Source organism: Mustela putorius, unplaced genomic scaffold (genome assembly GCF_011764305.1).
Source record: "Mustela putorius furo isolate JIRA1106 unplaced genomic scaffold, ASM1176430v1.1 tig00003845_pilon_pilon_pilon, whole genome shotgun sequence".
NCBI lineage: Eukaryota > Metazoa > Chordata > Mammalia > Carnivora > Mustelidae > Mustela > Mustela putorius.
In genome coordinates, this window is record NW_025421998.1 from 64,918,267 (window position 1) to 64,938,625 (window position 20,359).

Here is a 20,359-nt window from a genome sequence, read left to right on the forward strand (position 1 = left end):
TCTTAGAGTAGAAGACCCACTTTCAAGGTGAGCTCTAATTGAATATCTGGCTTTGGTTTCCTTTTCTGCGGCTTGTGTAATTCTCAGCTTGCTGTAACTCTAAAGGCTCAAGATCTGCCACCCATAACTATTTTCATCTTTTCTTCATTTTCCTCCATGTTAAGGACGTTTCTCAAGTTGCCCTTCCACATTCCTTGTATCATTTTCTGCAGATCTTCTCTTTTACTTACCATCTTCAATTGGGTTTGAATTCTGGTATTACTTTTTGAATTTCCCTGCATCCTTATTTTGGCCAACTATTTTTGGCTGATCCTGTTGCATGGCAAGGAGTTCAGCTCCATGGTTCTCCTCTTCTTCTAAAAGAGTAATGGTCTCCCATATTTTGCAAAACCTTTGCATAGGCCCCTTAGTGATCTTTTATATTCATTCATCCCTGAGAGGAGAGATTGCTGTCCAAGCCTGGAGTGTCCACAACCCCCATCCCTGCACATTCTGGTGCTAGAGGTGCCTTCCCAGGGTACAGAGCTAAGAACCAGCCACTAGGTCAATTCACCTGCAGGCCTTTGTCTTGAGTAAGGCCGCTAGGCTGGTTAAATCTTCCTTGTGCAATGAGCATATTCTCTAAATAAGATGTAGAACATGAGAGAGAACATGCCTTCCTTATCCAGAACTGTGTCTGGGCCTCTTCCTGACTCTACCCTTCTTCTCGTGCTTCTGTCCAGACATCTAAGTGAGCCACGATGAAACATGCTTCCTCCAGTTCCCCTGTGCTCTGTGACAAGCATAACTTTTGAATGGATGCAGGTAAAGATAATCTGAAGGCAGTGGTGTGAGGGGCAGGAGGGCGCTGGGGGGCATCTTGGGGAGAGACAGAGGACTCCTGCAGTGCTGCCACCACCGAAGGTACTGGAGGAGAAAGAGCCTGTTTTCCTAATCCTTGTCCCCGTTCCTTGATGACATGGGCATCAGTAGAAAGCTCTGAGGTTGTTCTGTCTTCTGTCTTTGGATGTGAGCTGTTTTAACTAGAGAACGTGTGCACCAAAATTATTTCTCAATTCTTTCCTATTGGTGAAGCCATCAATAACAATTATCCCCAGAGTTTAACACATAACCTGTCTTATATTTTGTTAAACAATAATTACCTGCTTATTTGTTTGTTTGCATTTTAGTGAGTTTTACGCTGCCATTTGGTGGGGCGGAGGGGACGGTGGCATAGTGTGCCTCACACACCTTGTTAATATCTGAATCCCTTACTTCTGAATTCTCAATATCGCTGAGTTTTCTTTTCTCCCGAACCACATAGCTATTATAAGTATTTAAACACAGTGATCATTTTTAGGCTATGAAAGTATATAAGAGAATGCCCCTACACTGAATGGGCCCAATCTGTTATGCTTTTTAAAATCTTTTTGTTTCCTTTCTCTTTTCTCCAGAATCTTCACATGAGGCTATCTTTTCTTCTGGGCTCCCTCTTGGACCACCCTGTCCTTCTCGAGGTAAAGTGTCTAAGTTACTGTGGCTGGAAAGGACTCTGCTTGTTTCTGAAGAGTCATCAGATCTCAGATTGGAAGAACATTCTTACTAGGTCTGAACCAGTCACCAATGCTAATCCAGAGGCCCCTCTAACCCTCTCCTTTCTCCCACCCACCTCTACATACTCACCAACTAATCTTCTGTCCTCTGCTTGAACACCACCAGTGGGCAGGAACTCACTACCTCTTGGTGCAGTCAGTTCCCTCTCCAGACAGCTCAGATTGTTGCAATAACTTCACTTCTTACACTGATTTGAAACGTGTTTCTCCTCTGCTCCACTGTCATGATCCTGGCTCTTCCACACACAGACTCCAAGCATGAGTCTACCCTCCTCCCCGCACAAGTGCCTGTTGGGCAGCTGAACACAGAAGCCTCGCTGCTCCCCTTTCTCAAGTCCTCCCTTCTCTGAGATGAACATGCTCATTTCCTCAGTCTCACTTGCAATTCCTCGGAACTATTTAGTTATGTCTGTGGACTCAAGGTGTGTGTGGGGGGCAGGGGTTTCCATTCCTTTAGTGGGAAGAGGAGAATCATAAGCCCCCAAGGTGAAGGTGCTGGGGAGAGATTACCCATCAACTGATTTGGGGGCACCATCAGAGGGCAAGACAGGACTCCCCAGAGAAGATGGACCAGAAGTATTCCTTTAGAGCTGGAGCTGCTGTTTTCAGTAAGATAAGACAGCCACTCACATCAGAACACTAGAGAAGAGGCTAATAAAATGAGTTCCAAAGGTGTAGATCGGGGTTAAGGGAAACCACCGGGAAGGTGTCATCCCAGGAGCTCTTAGCTGTGGGACTGGTCACCATCCCTGGGACTGAAGGGGGAAGGGGAGGGAGTGGTGACTGTGGGCCACAGCGCAGACTCTATTAGTGGTGAAATTCTCCTTTATTTCAGTTAAAAAACATGAACATTGATAAAAAGTCTATAGCTTTATTTAACACCTCACTTGTAGAGATTAGCTGGCATCTATTAAATAGCTAAGAACTTCGTTAGCTTTAACTAAGCATCAAACGAGGAATGAACCCAGTAATCAGGAGGGCTGAAGTGGGAGCATGAAGAGAAGTGCATTCGGAGACCTATTTTAAAGGAGCCTGTGAGCAAGAGCCAAACCCTTTTGCACACGGGATCTCACTGCCCTCCCCCTGCTCCCAGAGGTGGCGATTATGTGTCCCTGTTTGGCACAGGTCTGAAGCGGGCCCTGGCTGGGAGGCAGCTGGCGCTGGCCCAGGCATGAGTTCGTGCCTCCCCTTCTGGGCCCCACTTCCAGCAGGTCACCGGGGTCTGTGTTGTCACCTTGAAACATTTGAGAGAGTTGTGAGCTCCAGAAGGTGAGACGTGTGGGGCTGGGGGCAGGGAGGGCCAGCCCTGGAGGGTGGCTGGAGAGCTTTTGACAGGCCAGACCAGAGCCCAGGGTCCTATTCCTGACAACACGAGCCCCCAGGCAGGCGCCGAGTGGATAAGAGTGTAGACAGTGAGGCCGGCCGTGACGCTTGCCAGCACCTGCAGATAGCAGGCGAATAATTGGCACATGTTTAAAAAAAAATTAAAAAGCTATTGGATGGGAGTATTTTCTAACAGCGTCTGGCGGGAGTGCCTGGGAGGAATTTAATCAGCAAGAGTTGTTTAAACGGGGCTTCGCACACAGGCCCTGGCGAGGCTCGTAATGAACTCCGTATCATGTGCCACTCCTGTCTGCTGGGGACATTCAATTTGTTAATTCTGCAGCTGGTGAGAGAGGTCAGATAGGAAAGTGACGATTGTTTTCTGACGTTCCAGCCCCTGCTCACATCTTTCTAATTAATCCTTTTAGGAGCCACGGGTAGATTAAGAAGGAGAAAAGGTGCGGGAAGCCAGCGTGAGAGAAATTGATGGAACGACAGCGCTGCCCTTCTCTCCCCCAGTGGGACGGGATGCTGGGCGCAGGGGGGGGGAGAGGACCAGCACTGCCTGGACTGCCGCCCGCTGCTCTCTTCCCACTCAAAGGGAAATCAGATGCTACAAAGAGATGGAACCCACGGGGCCTTCAGATAGTCTCCTGCAGTGACTGTGCGTTTGAAACAAGGGTCACAGAAGGAAGGGCCCTTGGTCTCCGTCACTGGGTCCTGGACGGACCAGAGCCAGCAGAGGCCTCGGAGGTATACAGCTTCCTAAGCAGAGTGGACAGCTATCCAGGGTGGGAGTGTAACCTGCAGCTGAAGACCCACAGTCACTGGAATGTTCTAAGAATGTCTCCTGGGCACCAGAGGACCCAGTTAGGTGTCTCCACACCCAAGTACAGGTTGTTCTTGCTTGCCTGTGAGGAGAAGCTGCTGGTGTGTACTCCTCTTCTGTCTGTCCTTCCAGATCTATTTCCCCTCTTCTCCACCCTGCAAGCAGAGCTCTGCAGACACATCCATGGAGTCCTGGTCCCTGGGAGGAGGAGCACGGAGGTTGCCTCAGGGTGGCTGGGTCAGGCCAGGGAGGCCTGTGGCTCTCAGTCCCTCTCCTTACAGGCTGTGCACCCTCTCTCCTACTGCTCACAGCTATGCTGCTCCCAGCCCGGGATCCTGCACTTCTCCTTCCCCTCAACCTACCCGTAGCTTTATAATCCGTATCTCTGTAAATACACATCCCTCAGATTGTCCTAACAGGGCCCTTCCTGCCGCCCCACTTGCATGGGACATTGACACTAGAGCCTGACGGGTAAGTCAAACTTGAGCTTGCATCGACCTTCTTCTCACGTAAGGACAACAGAGAGTTCCTTCCCTCTCTAAGCCTGGGTTAACATCTGTAAAATGGGAACAGTGATACCAACCCACCACGTTGTGAAACAACCTGAATCAAACACCTGCTGCTTTTTCAATGCCCATTTCTTTACTTATAAAAACCTCAAGTTTAGGAGAACCACAAAGCAGCAAAGTGTATGAAATAAAAGAACACAAGGAACACTTGAATCGTGATCAAACCCAAGATTTACGTACTTCTGCCAGTGTGCCTCCAGCCAGGGAGTGTGATCTGACCCAGGATTCCTCTGTCCTGGTTGAAGGAGAGCCTTGCTCAGAGCTGTCCACTCATAGCAGGCTTTGGGCATGGAGCAGGGATGTCCCCTCTCCACCCCATAGGCTTCTTGAGTCATCAGGGCTTCCATTCACACTGATATGTACATTCTGCCAATAATTCCTGGGTCACCCCCGTGTGCCAGGCTCTGTGCTAGGTCCTAGGGAATGAAACATGAATCAGACACAGCACCAGACCTCAAGATGCTCACAACCAAGTGGTTAATAGGTCCTAAATTGTTAACTTTGATTAAATGCCTTCAAGCACAAAAGCGAAAATGATTAATTCTGCTGTGTGTGTGTATGTGTGAAGGGCCTAAGAAGTCTCCTCCAGGCCCTTGCGAGATGAGCTTCCCAGAGAACAGAGAAGGGCTCTGCAGGCAGAGGCAGCAGCACGTGCAAAGGCTTGGAGGCAGGAGAGTACACGGGGATCCTTGTTCCACAGTGGCTGGAGGACCCTCTATGTCCCAAGAGTAGAGAGATTGTCCTGGAAATAAAGTTCAGCTTGGAAGCAAGGAGGACCTAAAAACCAATCTGAGAGATCTGGCTTTGATTTAAGAGACAAAGGAGAAGTAGCAAAAATTCTTCATCCTAAGCATTTTGGAAAGAAAACTCTGGCATAAACTCTGCGCATTTTTTGTAACCAACTGCCTTCAGACAGGAAGGCCCTGTTCTGCTGCCTAGGCAGAAAATGGATTCACCACGACCACCACTGAGACTTGCCTTTTCCCTGGCTGCCCCCAGCACGATGTGCTGTGCCCAGACTCTTGCACTAAGACAAACCTTTAGGGGCCCCCACAAGCCATCCCCTTGAAGTCCGTCCACCTCCCCTGTGATGGCCATGGGGTGGGACAGACTCACATCACTTATGCAGCTCGCTGGCCAGAGATCACACCCCGAGCTGGGGGTCAACTGAGAACCACCCCCCACCACCCTCCTCCTGGAGATGCAGATTAATCTGCCAGAAGCATTTACAAATTACAGGAAAAATCATAGACTTTGAGCAGTTTTTGTTTAGACTGTCCTGCAAAAATTCCCTCAGGCAAGGAAATGATAAGGGCCTGACAACTTGCTTGACATGTGGGAGAAGGAAAATCCAGAGAGAGCAAACATAACTGAGTACATCCATGAAATGGGCATTTTGAAAGGCCTTCAACACTCCTTTCTAAGGAGAACATTCCACATTCTCAGGCCATGTGTATTGAAACAATTTTCCAAATAATTTGGTCCCCCAAGCGCTTTTGGCAAAAGCATCCAGATACCGGAAACAACGGCAGGAATATTCAACTTGAAATTTAGAACACATTCATAATAATCACACCTGAAATAGTCGCTACCAGACAGTGAACTTCTTCAGGGCACAACTGCTAACTGTAATGGTCTTGAATTTCAGAGTGTGATTTTCCTCTCTGAGTTACAGAACTGTGAGCAAATTATTTTAATCCCTTGAGCCCTTTTTCTCCATCAGTAATAGACGGCCCACATTTTGGCATGGTGAAGACACTGTCCATAACAAGACCTGACAGGGAGTAGGCATTAAATAAGTGCTGACTGGAGGGGTGGATGGATGGAAGGACTTACGGACAGCCTGACAGATGGAGACCTAGGTGTTTTGATACATGATTCCAATCATGACACTGTTGGAAACTCTGCATTTTGGAACCACATCTAAGCATTTTGTAGCTCTTAGTTAAGCATAATTTCTAAACTAGGATGTAAACTGGGGTCTCTGTCTTGCCTGTGCAGATTATTGCACATAAAAAGACATGCTGAGGGTGGAGAGAGGGGAGGTGGGGGTCAATTACCTCTTTATCAGGTGTAAGGACAGCACATTCTTCCATTCATTAGCACCCACTTGTGCCTGCCAAGAGAAAGCCAATCAGCTGCCATTTGCCTGGGGCACAAATAGAAGAGGTGACCCAGAGACAGAAGACTGGGTGCAGCAGTAGAGAGAGCCAAAGAAGAAAGTCAGGATCTGCCGACTGCCAGGAAGGGGCTAGCTCTCCTGGCCTCAGTGATACAATGATGGGACCCCCACCGGCCCTTGCAGAGTACTCCAAAGAAGCTGACAAATCATTCAGGTTCCTACTAATCATCATAAAGTTGCTTTGGAAGGCAATGAAGTTCTTCCCTGAAGTGGCAGAGAAGCAAATCTACCCAATGTCCTGGTCAGGCAAGCAATGTGATTGTTTTAAGCAAGGAGTCATCATCTCCAGGGCCCGTGGGTGGAAGAGTGAAGCAAGAGAAATAACATGGGGAGGGAACCACTGGCCTAAACACAGAGGATTCCAGTCTATCAGGATTGCCATTTTTTCAAATAAGTCTGAAATTTGGGTATATATGTGATATCTCCCAATTTTACTTTTTTTATTTTTATTTTTTAAAGATTTTATTTATTTATTTGACAGACAGCGATCACAAGTAGGCAGAGAGGCAGGCAGAGAGAGAGGAGAAAGCAGGCTCCCGGCTGAGCAGAGAGCCCGATGCGGGACTTGATCCCAGGACCCTGGGATCACGACCCGAGCCGTAGGCAGAGGCCTTAACCCACCGAGCCACCCAGGTGCCCCAAATCTCCCAATTTTAAATGTGGACTATGGACTCGAAATTTACCAAGACACTGTGTAGTCAAATAAAACATGTCCGAAGGCCTTCAGTGGCCATCAGACTGACAGGCAGGGTCTCAATTGAATCCCAGATCCAGGCATGAGACCAGGGTGGTATGAGGGGTCAAAGCCAGATTCAATACCAAGAATCATAGTGGAAGATGGCAGGCACCAGGTAAAAAGAACAGCACGATCAGGAGCCAAGTTTGGAATTAGCAATGCCCATGAGAGAGTGGGTGATGAGGTCTTGAGGGGAGGTTTTGTAAGGGATGACTTAATTCTGGCATATCCTAGCTGGCAAGAAGCTGTGACCACACTACACGTTTCCATTTCTGGTTACCCTTCAGATTCACTGCACTGTGTATAAGAGGGCAATGGTAGTAATTACGTTGTAGTGATATCATTATAAACAATGTAACAATGATCCTTATTATGTATTTACATTTTACTGTTTTTCTATTTTCTGAAAATACATATTCAGGAGTGAAATCATTATTGCATTTGACTTCTACCTTAAATTGATTTCCAAAAGGGCAGAATTTACTAAATACTTAACACTGTACATTTATTCACTTGTCAAGCTTCCTTATGTTTTCTAGCTCTCTTGTGATTAGTTTGGGGTCATGTGACTAGTTCTGGCCAATGGGTTTTGAACAGAAATGACACACATCCAAGATACTTAAGGGAGGCTATGTTTTCTACACCTCCTTTTCCATCTGTCAGGTGATGCTGAAAGCCATACATTGAGCTAGTACTATAGACCCCTGAGTCACCAGATGGAGAAGAGAGCCACAACAACCAGCCATTGGGTTTTGCAAAAGTGAGAAACAAGCTTTTGTGTGAAGCCACTGAGATTTTCTTTTCTTTTCTTTTCTCTTTTTTGGAGAGAGAGAGAGAGCACAAGCAGGCAAGGGGCAGAGGAAGAAGCAGGCTCTCTGCTGAGCAAGGAGCCTGACACAGGACTCAATCCCAGGACCCCAGGCAGACACTTAACTGACTGAGCCACCCAGGCATCCCAAGCCACTGAGATTTCCAAGTTACTTGTTAGAGCAGCATGCATAATCATCCTGATTAATATATACCACTTTCTAATGCCATCAGTAACCAGTGTAAATACCATTTCTACTGTGTCTCTAACATTTGGCATCACCATTAAAAAACATTTATTTTAGCTTATTTAAGAGATGAAGTATTATTTCTCACTTTTGTTTAATTTTGCATTTCTGAGATCATTTGTAAGGTTGAATACATGTCATGTTTATTCACTTGTTATAATTCCTATTCTTATTCTGGGAATTATTAACCATTTCACATCACCTAAGTGTGTTGATTTTAATGCTTTATTTTTTAAAGTCTAGATTGAGCCCCTTGTATGATACACTGTCTTTATCAATAAAATTGATTGAACCTATTTTCCAGTGTGTTTTTTGTCTTTTTATTTTGTTTTTAATTTTAAGGGCAGTTAAAATTGTTTGAGTGAAATCAATCATACTTTATACCTGTGAACTTTTTCTATTAATTTCTTAAACTTAAAAATCCTTCCTCCACGAAAGGTCTAATCAATATTTAACTCACATTTTTAACTTTTTGTAATATTTTAAAATAAACTCATCTTGAATTTATTTTGGCTTATAATAAAAAATGATGACCTAAATAGTATTTAGTTACAAAAGCCAATAGGTTACCCCACATATTTATATGTAATGTTGATCCTTTTTCCAAATTAATTTATAATGCCTATTTTATCAAATATTTAATGTAAATATAAAAGACTATTTCTCTGTTATCCTAGTCCATTATTGTATTTACTCCTGAATCAGTGCCACAAAGTTTAAATTATTATAACTTTACACTGTGACATAATGACTGGCACCACCCTCTGCTCTCATGCTCACCTTTTTCAGAATCATCTTTCGTATTCCTGGTTGAGCTCTTTTGTCATGTGAGACTTTGAATTAATTTTTATCATATTCCCTGCAAAATATCCAGTATATATACTTCATGGGAATTTTATGTTGGCAGCGTATTCATGGACAAAGATGAAATATTCATGATATGTGATCTCTTGTTTCAGAATTCAGTACATCTTTAAAAAAAAAAGAATATAGTATGTCTTGCTATTTGCTAAGTCATCTTTTGTACCTCTTTATATCATTTTGTAATTCTATTTATATAAAGAGAAGTTTAAACAAATGTATATTTAAATAATGATATAAATAAAACTAAATGCATTTGAAGGAGAGAGAATTTCAACAGTATGGCTGAGCACATTCTGGAGAGAAATGGAGGATCAGCCTCAGATTCTGGCACTTTCACTGATGCCATCCTTTCAAGGTGCTGGGTGTTATGCTTGGTTTATGTTAACTATACAAGATTTTAGCCAAGAGCTCAGTTTGTGGTCTCACTCCCATGTGAAAGGTGGTTCCACCTGCGTTCCCAAGCACCTATGATTAAGTTTATTACATAGTTTGTATTTTTTGTTTACTATGTAGTTTATATTTCTTTTGTTATCATGAAATCTCTCATAATAAGATCTTGTCTCTAGGGACATCTGGGTGGTTCAGTCAGTTAAGTCAGTTCAGTCAGTTGCCTTCGGCTCAGGTCATGATCCTGGGGTCCTGGGATCAAGTCCCACATCAGGTTCCCTGCTCAGCAGGGAATCGGCTTCTCCTTCTCCCTCTGTCCCTCCCCACTGCTTGTGCTCTCTCTCTTAAATAAATAAATAAAATTTTTGTTAAAAAAATAGATCGGGCGCCTGGGTGGCTCAGTGGGTTAAAGCCACTGCCTTCAGCTCAGGTCATGGTCTCAGGGTCCTGGGATCGAGTCCCACATCGAGCTCTCTGCTCAGCAAGGAGCCTGCTTCCCCCCCGCTTCTCTCTCTCTCTGCCTGCCTCTCCATCTACTTGTGATCTTTCTCTGTCAAATAAATAAATAAAATCTTCAAAAAAAAAAAAAAGATCTTGTCTCTTTCTTAATAATCTTTACCTTTTCTTATAAGAGAAAAAGTTGTTCTTTATATAAAACTCATAAACATAGGTTATCAACAAGAAAATTAAATATTAGTAGAAAAATGGCATACTAGGAAGCTAAAGGCTCTCATTCCCCCATAGAAACATTTTTTTAAAAAATAACTAGTGAGTAGCTAAAGTAACTTTATACAAGTTCTGGAAAACTATCAAAGGTTGACAGCAATCAAACAAATCAACAGTCAAGAAAATCCACATTCAAAACGGTAGGAAGTGACATGTTTACTGATCCTTGTCCCTGATTCCTCACCCCTCCACCCTAGTATAGAACAGTCTTCATCTGTAGCAATCCAGCTCCCACTTCCTTCTCTTGAACCAGAGGGAGCAGAGCAGAACTTATTTGCAATATTTTAACCTGTTTGGGAGCTTCCTGAAGGACTGATGTCTATTTGCCTAACCTGCAGCTTACTGAGGAAAAGTGGCATAACTTGCATCTCGGGCTGGCAAAAATAGCAAAAGGCAGTGGGCATAGTTCATAAAAGTTGCAGGTACCTGAGCAAGAGATTGCAAACAGAGGAATACAATAAAACATTTAAAGTCCTACGGAGAGGCTGAGGTGAAGCTCTTTGGGAAATTAAGATGTTCAAAAATACTCAATTCTCTGTATATAGAGGGGAATTCAGAAAGCCACATACAGGTCCAGATAAGATACATGCTCACAAAAGATTTATAAAGATCTTAAGCCTTCACCTTCAGTTTATCCTAAGACTCAAAATACGTCCTGCCAGTAAATAGAGGAATTCCCCAGCACAGAGCCAATCTGCAAAGACTGGAGAAGTGATTATTTTATTTTTTAAGATTTTATTTTTAAGTAATCTCTACACCCAACATAAGGCTCAAACTCACAACCCCGAAATCAAGAGTCACATGCTCTACCAGCGGAGCCAGCCAGGTGCCCCAGTAACTATTTTTCAAATACCCAATTTCCAACAAGAAGTAAGTTAAATAAAGTACACAAAGAAAAAGAAAAATATGTCTCTTCAAAGGAACAAAATATATCTCCGGAAACCATCCCTGAGGAAACACGGACATCAGACTTCTAGACAAAGACTTTTTAAAAAAATTATCTCTAAGTGTCCTCAAAGAGTTAAAATACAAAGCACCAGGAACCAAAGGAAATTTTAAAAATGATACTTGAATAAAATGAAAATTTCAAGAAAGAAATCAATAGCAGAAGGAAAACTGAAAAATTCAAGATGTATGGAAATTAAAAATACACTCCTAAACAACAAATGGGTCAAAGAAGAAACCATAAGAAAATTGGAAAATACCTGAGACAAATTAAAATGAAACACCACATGCTAAAACTTATGGAATGCAGTAAAAACTGGAGGGAAATTTCTGCTTGCAAATGCTTACAGTAGGAAAGAAGAAAGATCTTAAATCCATAATCTTTCATTCCATAAAGAACTAGAAAAAAAAAGGAGAAGAAGAACTAACCCAAAAGTAGCAGAAGAAAAGAAATAGTAAAGATTAGGGCAGTGATAAATAAAATAGAGAATAGAAAAGAGATCGAGAAAATCAACAAAACCAATTTGTAGGTTTTTTTTAAATATCAATAAAATGGACAAAGCATTAACTACACTAAGAAAAAAGAGAGAAGACTCAAGTTACTAAAATCAGAATGGCAGAGGGGACATGACTACTGATGTCACAGAAAGCAAAATATGAACAATTGTATGCTAACAAACCAGATAACCTAGATGAAATGGACAAATCCTTACCAAGAATGAATCACTGAAGAAAGTGTTGGCAATCCCACTACTCATGATCATTCTGGTATCTAACACCCAGATGGATGAATGGACAGAAAGGAGCAAAAATGGAACCTTCCCCATGGAACTTTTTATCAGACCTCTCCAATTAGCAACACTTCATGAACACCTACTGGTTACCATTTACTATCCACAACTGCACTATCCAACATGGTAGCCACTAGTCAAATGTTGCGATTTACATTTAGTTTAGACTAAACTAAAAAAGTCAAACAAAGTAAAAAATCCAGTTAGTCAGTATATTAACTTCCTATTGCTATAACAAATAACCACAGATTCAGCAGCTTAAAACCATACATATTTATTATATTACAGTTCTGTGACAGAAGCCACACAGGCCTAAACTCAGGGTATTAGCAGGACAGCATTCCTTCTGGAGGCTCTAAGGAAGAATCTGTCTCCTTTCTTTTTCCAGCTTAGGGAAGCAGCTTCACATTCTTTGGCTCGTGGTCTCTTCCTCTGTCCTCAAAGCTAGCAGTGTAGTACCTTCAGCTCTCTTTCTCTCTGGCTCTGACTGCTGTGCCGCCTTCTTGTGAAGACTCCTGGGACTACTTTGGGCCTGTCCAGATAACCCAGAATAATCTGCCCATCTCAAGATCCCTAACTTAATCTACTAAACCCTGTTGCCATGCAGTGAAACATAGTCACAGGTTTTGGTGATTAGGATACAGACATCTTCGGTGGGGGTGTCCGGAGGGCAGACTCTGCCTATCCCACTCCCAAATCTGCAGTAGCCACACATACAGGATGGCACATATCATGGAACATTTCCATCATCCCAGGATATTCTACTGGACAACACTGATGGAAAGTTAAGAATCTTTAACTAGTTACTTAACCTCTTTGTGCTTCGTTTCCACCTCTGAAGAATGTATAGAGTAACAGGACTCAGTGTGGGGCTGTTGTAACGGCAAAGGAATTAACTGTGCTAAGCCTCGCGCAGTACTTACAATGTGCCAGGCACTGCTCCAAGCACTTCACATATTTTACTTCATGTAATCACAACAACCCTATGAAGCAGATGAATGATTATTATTTCCATGTTCTAGATAAGGGAACTGAGACACAAGAGGTCAAGTACCTTGCACGAGACCACGCAGCCAGCGGGAGGCAGCACGCTGCTGTGTATCAAATGCTTCCCATTACATGGAATTCGACATCAAATCTGCCCGATGACCCTGCAAGGTAAGTCCCACTCCAGACAGGAACACTGAGACTTGGCAAAATAACTAAATAGGATCCATAACTTGCTGAAGTTCACGCACACAGTGTGCACTTGTGGTAAGATGCGAACTCATTGCTCTTTCCACCTCACCTCTGGCATGCAAAGGCACTGAGACTAAGGGCAAGGGCGGTTTCTATATCTCACAGAAGAAAATAAAAACTGTGCCCTTGCAGAATATAAAAGCCATCCTGGCTCCCCACAGGGGCTGATGGTAAGTCAGTGGTGAGCACCAAGGCCAAAACCAGGGGGCCCTGCTGCCTATCCATGGGGTTATGGGGGGAGAGACCCATCGCTCACGCTTCTGAGCCCATAGTGGGGTGCATAGCTTAGCCTCCTCACCAGGATGACAAAGGACAATGGGAAGAGACCAGAATTTGAGGGTGAAAATGATTTCAGAGACTTTTTAATAAAAACATGGGCTTTGAAGTTAGGAAAGAAAACAAGACCCATGGATTGAATGCAGGGCAAGAACCAGGGCAAGAGTGATGGAGGAGCCCTAATTAAAGAGGAGCTTGGCTGTCTGCTGGAGGCTTCGTGGGCGGCCAGCCACCCCCGCCCGGCTCTCCCCCATGACGCCCTCCCCTGACATTCAGGGACATGCTCTCACCATGATGGATGATTCAAATAGGCTGGGAAAGAGAGCTACGCATGAAAGCAGAGCTCAGGCAGTCTACAGGACAAAACGTCCAACTACCTTGCAAAACACGAGCAATCTCATGCAGAAATCATTTATGTAGCACCTAATCTGTGCCAAGCCTCTCCTGAGCATTTCTTGGCCCATCCCATCTTAACTTATCCCCTACCTCCTCTCTCCTGCTTCTCCTACCCATCCTGAGTTCTGGCCACCCCAAATTCCACTAGGCCCATGCTTTCCCTTATACCTGAAACACCCTCTCCTACCTTGTCTAAAAAACTCCTACCCAGACTTCAAAACCTCAGCTTGAAATGACCTACTCTGGAGAGCCATTTCTGAGCCACAAGCCCTCCTCTGTGCCTTACCCCAGCCTCAAATCATTCTGGATCTTTCTATTTTTATACTTAGGTTGTATTACACAGTATCTACCTGTCCCCGTCAGACCAGCAGCTCCTTGACTCTGAAAGCTGCATCCTGTTTGTCTTTGGATTGTCAGGGCCACAGGGTCTGTGCACTGGTAAGTGAATGGGGGATACAGGGTAAGATGCAGCCATGGCCCGGTAGTGGAGGCATGAGATGCACAGCAGTAACCACACCGCAGGACACAGTTCACTGAAAACATGAACAAGCCACCTAGAGAACTATGGGATTGCAGAGGATGAGCCAATTATCCAAGCCTAGAGGATAAGCAAAGGTTACTTGTGAATGAAGCCATGGAAGGTAAAGCAGAATTTCCTCAAGCCTCTCAACTTTCTAGTGCCTTGTGGGACGTCAGGATCTCCGTTTGCCCTCAGTACCAGAAGGGAACAGCTTTGACAGCTGGGATGTACAGTCATTTTGGAAAGTCTGGTCATGTCGGAGTCTGGGGAGGTGGGCAGCCTGGTGCTAGAAGAGAGGGAAGGGACAATCTTCTTTCTCTTCCTGACCCGGCATTGGTTTCTTCCTCCCCATCCTCTCTGTTGAGGTGCGGTAAAGCAATGCAGTGTTAAAAACTAAGCCTCTGGAAACTGAATTCAAAGCCATCTTCTGTCGCGTATGGCCCATGTCCATATCCTATCTGGGATTCATCTGGAGGCAAGATACAAATGGCTACCTCAAAGATACTGCAGGAACGAACTGGCACAGACACACCATATCAGTTAGGTCTCTGAGGAAGCAGAAGCCACTCTAGCCGGAAAGACTGAAAACAGGGAATTATACGAAGACAAAAGCAGCAGGCGGTCTGGAGACCAGGCCTTGAGGAATTTCTCCCTGAATACAAAAAACAAGCCCACCAATGATGCAATCAAGAATATGAGGAATCAGGAGCCTCAGCACCACAACAACCAAGTTCAGACACACTAGCAACTTCAAGGCTGCAAGTCAACCCATGGCCTTTCTTAATGTGAATTTATCTACACAAAGGTAGGAGTGGCCCAGGTCGAAGTTGGGGCAGCCCATGATGACAGGGCTTGGGGCAGGTAACAGTGAGGACCCACAGAACTGTGTGTAAGCCCTGTGGATATGGGTTCTTTAGGTAGGGTCCCAATTGAGATAAGGGGCCACAAGCAGCTTTGGTGAGTAACTAAGTGTAGCTCCAAGTAGGGGAGCAGGGCGATCCTTTCCTACCAGTACAGAACACAGGAAGGACTCCAGGGCACATGGCTCAGATAGGGCACCTTGAGGGAGCAGCTCTTGGAGTCCAGGGAAACAGGGGCTATGCACGAACATCTGTGTCCTTATAAGAGCCCCTGCCACAGTGGCTGAGACATGACCCCACTCTCCGTGGCCTCGTGGGCAGCTGACATCATGAGGGCACACGAAACAGAACAGGAGACAAACTCTCCTCAGGCACTCCCAAGGTCAAAGCCAGATTAAGATCTTTGGAGGCCTCTGCTCTAACACTGTTGTGCCATTCTCACCTGTGTAAATTAAGCCAAAGGCAACAGGAAACAATCGGATCCACCTGTCCAGGGATGCTCGTTCTTCCACTGATGACCCACTGGAGGCTTTGATTTAGTTTTTTTCCCACTGGAGGCTTTTAATACAATATTAAAATCTCTCCCTACCCTCCCACCCCTACCCCATAAAAATCCAAGAGCAGTAACAACTGGCCACTCCAAGAACATGCTTGATAGATTCAGAGAATAAACTGGACAAGACGTTAAGCAGGTATGGAAGACCTATCCATATCAAGAACAAAGGGCAGAGGAGATTTAGGCTTATTAAAATTATAGAAAATCTATTAAAAAAAAAAAACCCACAGAGGAGAAGGGTCTGGGGAAACCCTGGATTAAACAGTATCGAAATATTATCTGTGACAGTCCAGAGTTTTCCAGAGGCAGTATTTTCCCACCTTGTGAATCAAAAGTGGAGAAATTCAAGATTCTGAGCTGGAATCCTCTCTCCTGTGACCTCCCCAGATGCCCCCAGAAATCCCTCAAAAGCAAAGTCAAAAGATGAGGCTCTGAGGTAACAGGCATATGGCACAGGGCAGCAGGAAATGGGTCTATGGGTCGAGGCCAACCTGCCTTGCTCCCAACCCCCTCAACACTGCTTTTCACAGTCCATTAAGGTCTGGATTCTGGGGACAACCCTCAGCAAGGAGCCCCAAGGATGAAGACCCTGATCCCTTCAGTGATGTGAAACTGGGCAACACCTGAAAAGAAAATCTGCAGCAGGAAACCAACCCTTCCTTCCATGCTACACCTTCCCCTTTCCTCTTCTCTTCCTTTCCCTCATCCCATCCCTCTCTGCCTCCTCCTGCTTTCTTTTTGTTCCTTCCTCTATTCTTCCTTCCATCATCCATGCAACTTACTCAAGCCTTTATTATGCACCTACTATGCCCCAGAAATGCTGTAGGCCCTGGCCAATACAAGTGTGAATAAGACAAAATCTACGTCCTCACCAAGCCTGCAATCTAGTCAGGGAGACAGCAGAAATAACTCCATGTCTGAATTCATGTTGGGAAGTGATGAACGATGTCCAGTAAAATAAAGCAAGGTCAAATGGATGGAGAGGGGCACAGGGGAGATTCCTTCCGTTGACGGGGTCAGGAGAAGGCATAGCAGGGCAACAAGAGCAAAGGCTCTGAGTCAGGGGACTTCCTGCCATGACTGACAAGCAGAAAGGTGGTCACTATTGCCAGAGCCAAGTGAGCCAGAAGGAATGCGGAATTGGGTCCTTGGGAGTTTATACACTATGGCAAGAGTTTGGGCTTTTATTGCAAAGGTTATAAAAGCCCTGAGGGTTGTGAGCAGGACAATGAGAGGACCTGCTTCTTGTTTAAAAAAAAAAAATCTATTCTATACACATGTAACATGTTTAGAAGGAAGAGCACTGATGCTACTACTTACTCAACTTCCTGTGAAATGCATACCAAGGTAAGATGGACTGAGGGAAGCCTAAAGGGACAGGTAGATGAACAGATCTGTGATCAAGTCAACGTAGGAACATGCCCCTGGCTGAAACTAGGGACGGGCATACAGATGTTCACTGTAAAATTCATTCTGTGTACATGTGGTGTTTTTCATAATAAAATATTTAAAAGATGCTCACTCGGGCCGCTGAGTGGGGACTATATGGAGGGAGGGCAAAGGAAAAAGCTGGGAGATGAGGGAGGGGCTTCCTGCCAGGCCCTGGCTGAAGGTGGTAAAGCCCCGGACCAGGCTGGTGGCAGGAAAGGATGGAGAGCACTCCAAATTAACGAGTGGCAGGGACTGTATTGGAAAGGGCAGGTAGAGGACAGCTGGGCATCAGGAATGAGCAGAATGAGTTGTGAGCAGGGCTGCAGCTAGTCTCCATTGGAATCCTGCCTCTTCTATTTGCTATGTGGCCTTGAGCAACTTACCTGGTCCCTCTGAGCCTCTGTTTCCTTGAGAGGAAAATGAGGGGGACCGAATTTGCCGTCCAGTGTCCTTTTCAATAACATGACTCACACAAATTGCCAAAATGCAGGTCAGAAACATAGCAGATGTTTAATAAATATCACTTCTCCGGCAAAGGGGACGTAAAGAGCTCTTGTGCATAACTGGTGACAGAAACAACCACTTGAAACACAAACTTTGCTACTTTGAAACACAGATGAGCAATGTCCACTAGTATCGTACTGACTTACGGAATGAGATCAGAAATTGCCGTGCAAAGTATCTCTATCAATCCTCAGAGCCATAGGGTGACCTTAGGGTGAAATAAAGAAAGTGAGTGAAGTTCCTTTAACATAAGGAGGTCCGCCACACACTTTCAAGGAGAAGGGGCCAGTATGCAACCTTTCAGTCCTGCTCTCAGTCCATATGAACAAACTTTGCCTCCACTAGCATATCTGACTTCTGACAATGACATAAATAAAAAGTGGGAGCGGACTGAATTCCAGAGGTTGCCATCATAGACTCAAACTTTTGTGATCTCCCTATTTTCCTCTACCTTTAAACTTTCAAATTTTGGCTAAACCCCAGAATTTAAAAATGCCAAAATGCTATGGACAAGACATTCTTTTATAAAGGTACTGGAAAGTCTGTACAAGATGTCCAGTAAATTGACATTTCTGTGCCAAAACGGCTGAATCAATTGATTACTCCCAGAGAAAACATTCTGTCCGATCTTTCTCTCCTCCTCTCACGCCCTACCGCCCCCTCTTCCCCCAAATCCCCCTGGAATTGCCTCACTCTCCTGGAACCTCTGACTCAGCTGTATAAATAACAGGAAAAATAATTAGAAGTCAGAAGGTCAAATGCTCCAAATGCCCATTGGACAATATGCTCTTTTCCCACCAGGACTTGCTTTCTTGGTTTCCCTATGGGAGCAGTTTTTGTGATTCCAAGTCATTCAGGTAGTGAAAAAATGGTCCAAGAGTGGGGTTTCAGGTCTGGTAGGAATCCTGGTCCTAATTCACACTGGAGGAATGCTGTGGGTCGGTGCTACTCATCTGCTATGGCATCGAATGGCCAGAAAATCCTGGAGTCTTCTGTGGGGATACTTATTGAGATGTTTCCTCTAACTGGCCAGGGCTTCATTATTTAGTGAGTCAGGATGTGTGTGATGACTTCAAAACTCAGTAATCAGAACAAGACTCTGTATAACTTGCTTTGTCTATATGAAGTCATTTACTCACCACAATAACCCCATAAAGTAGATACTACTGTCATCCCTCTTTTGGAGATGAAGGAACTGAGACACAGAAAGGGTAAGTGACCAGCCCAAGCTCACACAGCCGGCAAGTGAGAGGCCAGGATTTGGACATGGGCAATGCAGACTCCTCGCCACTATTGTATGAGTTTCCTCAAACCCAACCTAACCTCCTTTCTCAGTGGTGGGGACCCCGTGTTACTGCCATCAGTGTCCCCATAGCCCAGCCTCATGGAATCGTGATGCTCCCACTGATATGTCAGGTCATGTAACTGCTCATCCTGTGGGTTATGTACCTCTCAGACATACACGAGTGCTAGACACTCCCCAGAAAAATGTACATATAAAATAACAGATCTAAATACTGTCAAAATTATGGTATAAATGCCCAAGGACATGTCTGACAGACTGGGGTTGCCCCATGGAAGGCAGACCATGGCAGGAACCACAAAATCCCTGGAACAGAAATTCACCCTGAGGGACAAAGGAGTCAGACCCTGTGGCCTGAGGCCAAGCCAGGAGGCCCCCACATGAGGAGTAAATGGGATTCTGGGTACATATGATGCCAACTCCCATGCTGCCCAGGTCACTTATTTGGCTGGTGTGTGTCCTAGAAACAAAGAGCTGTGTGTGGAAATTAAAGGAGTGGGCCAATGTGGATGGACCTAGAAGGTATCAGGCTAAGTGAAATAAGTCAGACAAAGAAAAGCAAGTACCGTATGATTTCACTTGTAAGTGGGATCTAAAAATAAGAGCACAACATAACAACAACACAGGAATAAACAAGCTAAAAGCAGAATCCGATCTATAAAGGCAGAGAATAGGTTGCCAGAGGGAAGGAGGTGGGGGAGGGGAAAACACGTTCCGGGGGTGGGAGATACAGGCTTCCCATTATGGAACGAATAAGTCACGGGAATACAAGGCACAGCATAAGAATACAGTCAACGGCACTGCAGGAGTCATGTACTGGGACAGATGGTGTTCCACTTGGGGTGGACTTGGCATAATGTATAAACTTGTGAATCCCTGTTGTACACCTGAAACTAATATAACATTGTGCATCAACTATACTCAAATAAAAAAGTGAATAACAAAAGAGAAGTCTCCAGGGCGCCTGGGTGGCTCAGTGGATTAAAGCCTCTGCCTTCCGCTCAAGTCATGATCCCAGGGTCCTGGGATTAAACCCCATATTGGGATCTCTGCTCAGCAGGGAGCCCACTTCCTCCTCTCTGCCTACTTGTGATCTCTGTGGGTCGAATAAATAAATAAAATCTTTAAAAAAAAAAAAAAGAGAGAGAGAGAGAGAAGTCTCACTTAGGGATCAAGCAGCCTTGTTCAGACCCTAGCTGATTTTAACAGCAAGGGCGGGGTTAGAGACAGTGTTCTCATCTCCAGGACAGCAAGCTGGATTCCAAGTGCATCAGG